The following is a 3,284-nucleotide window of genomic DNA, read 5'->3' as shown; positions in this document are numbered from 1 at the left end:
GCCATCACCGATTACCCAGTTTCTCCATTTTGTTCCGAAATCACTCAAATCCCGTTCATGGGGGTGGGTGGCCACCCCCCCTGGCTTGTGTTAGGGGTGTGCCGCAACAAAAAAAAGAAAAGCGAGGAAAAATAAAATGAAAAACAAGCGAAAAAAGCAAAAAAAAGGAGAAAACTCGACGCAGGCGCAGTGTTTTTGAATGGCCATACTAACCCCACTCTCTTTGTTTTTTTTTCCACATTACAGCCGTCTAGAGCCGCCAAGATGCAGAACTGGGACGACAGCCACGACCAACTACGAGCAGCACAACGCCTGGTACAGCAGCATGTTTGCGGCCAATATCAAACAGGAGCCGGTCACCATCTCGATGGGAATAGCGTGGCCAGCAGTCCGCGCCAATCCCCTATACCCTCGACCAATCACCTGGAGCAGTTCCTCAAGCAGCAGCAGCATCAGCAGCAACCCATGGATACCCTCTGCGCCATGACCCCGTCGCCCAGTCAAAACGATCAGAACAGCCTGCAACACTACGATGCCAACTTGCAGCAACAGTTGCTGCAGCAGCAGCAATACCAGCAGCATTTCCAGGCAGCCCAGCAGCAGCATCATCACCATCATCATCTGATAGGTGGCTTTAATCCCCTGACGCCACCGGGTCTGCCCAATCCCATGCAGCACTTCTATGGCGGCAACCTGCGACCCAGTCCTCAGCCCACTCCCACATCCGCATCCACAGTGGCTCCAGTTGCAGTTGCCACCGGCAGCAGTAGCACCAGCGAGAAATTGCAGGCTCTTACACCGCCCATGGATGTCACACCGCCCAAGTCGCCGGCCAAGTCCAGTCAATCGAATCAAGAGCCCGAGAAGGAGCACGACCAGATGTCCAACTCCAGCGAGGACATGAAGTACATGCCGAGTCCGAGGACGATGATACGAACATACGCATGCCCATCTACAATTCGCATGGCAAGATGAAGAATTACAAGTGCAAGACCTGCGGCGTTGTGGCCATCACCAAGGTGGACTTTTGGGCACACACCCGCACCCACATGAAACCGGACAAGATCCTGCAGTGCCCCAAGTGTCCGTTCGTCACCGAGTTTAAGCACCATCTGGAGTACCACATCCGAAAGCACAAGAACCAAAAGCCCTTCCAGTGTGACAAATGCAGCTATACCTGTGTGAACAAGTCCATGCTGAACTCGCACCGCAAGTCGCACAGTTCGGTGTATCAGTACCGTTGTGCGGACTGCGATTATGCCACCAAGTACTGCCACAGCTTCAAGCTGCATCTGCGCAAGTATGGACATAAGCCTGGAATGGTCCTGGATGAGGACGGCACCCCGAATCCCTCGCTGGTCATCGATGTCTATGGCACGCGTCGTGGTCCGAAGAGCAAGAATGGTGGACCCATTGCCGGCGGAGGGAGTGGCAGCGGCAGCCGCAAGTCAAATGTGGCAGCTGTGGCCCCGCAGCAACAGCAGCCATCGCAGCCCATCCAGCCAGCCACATCTCAGCTGAGCGCTGCCCTGCAAGGATTCCCTTTGGTGCAGAGCAACTCGGCTCCCGCGGCGGCATCTCCGGTGCTCCCGCTGCCCGCCTCCCCTGCCAAGAGTGTGGCCAGCGTGGATCAGACTCCCAGCCTGCCTAGCCCAGCCAATCTTCTGCCTCCCCTGGCCAGCCTGTTGCAGCAGAACCGCAACATGGCCTTCTTCCCCTACTGGAACCTCAATCTCCAGATGCTGGCTGCCCAGCAACAGGCCGCTGTCCTGGCCCAACTATCGCCGCGAATGCGTGAGCAACTGCAGCAGCAGAACCAGCAGCAGAGCGACAACGAGGAGGAGGAGCAGGATGATGAGTACGAGCGCAAGTCGGTGGACTCAGCCATGGATCTCTCTCAAGGAACCCCCGTGAAGGAGGACGAGCAGCAGCACCAGCCTCAGCAGCAACAGCCGCTGGCCATGAATCTGAAGGTGGAGGAGGAGGCCACGCCGCTGATGAGCAGCTCGAATGCCTCGAGGCGCAAGGGACGCGTCCTCAAGCTGGACACCCTGCTACAACTGCGATCGGAGGCCATGACTTCGCCGGAGCAACTGAAAGTGCCCAGCAGCAGCAGCATGCCCACTGCGTCCTCACCGATTGCCGGACGCAAGCCCATGCCCGAGGAGCACTGCTCGGGTACCAGCTCGGCGGATGAGTCCATGGAAACGGCCAATGTGCCGCAGGCCAACACCAGTGCCAGTTCCACGGCCTCCAGCTCGGGTAACAGCTCCAATGCCAGCAGCAACAGCAATGCGAACAGCAGTAGCAACTCTAGCAGCAATGGAACCACCTCAGCGGTCGCAGCTCCTCCATCCGGAACTCCGGCTGCGGCGGGAGCCATCTACGAGTGCAAGTACTGTGATATATTCTTCAAGGACGCCGTGCTCTATACCATCCACATGGGTTACCACAGCTGCGACGATGTGTTCAAGTGCAACATGTGCGGCGAGAAGTGCGACGGACCCGTCGGCCTCTTCGTCCACATGGCCAGGAACGCTCACTCTTAAGTCCCCCACACACCTTGTTATTATTATTTATCACTATTATCACATTAATCGTTGTCCAGAATTGTATATATTCGTAGCCTAAGTTTTTCAAAACACTATTTTGTTGTCGAAAATTGTAAATAAGCCAATTAAGCCGCTAATTCTAGACCTAAGTTTATATATCTAATCCTAACTGTATCGAACTGTAGCCACCTTTCTATATGTCTCTCTATACTCTCTTGTATTTTCGAAATCGACTAAAAACCCTGAAAACGGTTTAAAAAATTATCATAAATGCATGGAGAAACGTAAGCCTAAGTTTAGACTAATTTTTAAGTCAAGCGAGTCAAGCGAAACAACCAAACAAACAAAACCAACAGTCCAAAGTCAAATTAATAAAATATAGTTTATAACATATACATAAATGAGTATGTTTTATTATATAAATATTTAGACTTATTTAACCTACGTATGTATACACATAACGCTCAATTCTCTTTCTGATATTCTCTCAGTATTTTGTTAGTTGAAAGTCGAAAGCAAAATCAAAATCGAATCGAACGAATTCAAATCAAATAAATACAATTTATTCAATATTATTTTACAAGTTTATCCTTTTATTTTTTAACCTTTGGCACTAATGACAATATTTTCGATGCAACTGAAACTGACGAAAGAAGAAGTACAAATTTAGAGATTTTTAAAGAGTAGCCAAGATGCACGCAATCTGAGCAACGGATCAAATTAGTATTTACT

The 3,284-nt window shown here is 51.2% G+C and overlaps 1 pseudogene; it reads left to right on the top strand.

The window, feature by feature from the left end:
• The first annotated feature begins 264 nt into the window (after window positions 1-264).
• Window positions 265-2,946, top strand: LOC119560735 (annotated as a pseudogene).
• The last annotated feature ends 338 nt before the right edge of the window (window positions 2,947-3,284 follow it).

This window comes from Drosophila subpulchrella, unplaced genomic scaffold (assembly GCF_014743375.2).
Source record: "Drosophila subpulchrella strain 33 F10 #4 breed RU33 unplaced genomic scaffold, RU_Dsub_v1.1 Primary Assembly Seq354, whole genome shotgun sequence".
In the NCBI taxonomy this organism is placed as follows: Eukaryota; Metazoa; Arthropoda; class Insecta; order Diptera; family Drosophilidae; genus Drosophila; species Drosophila subpulchrella.
The sequence above is the reverse complement of the archived record's forward strand: the minus strand, read 5'-3'. Positions and strand labels throughout refer to the sequence as shown.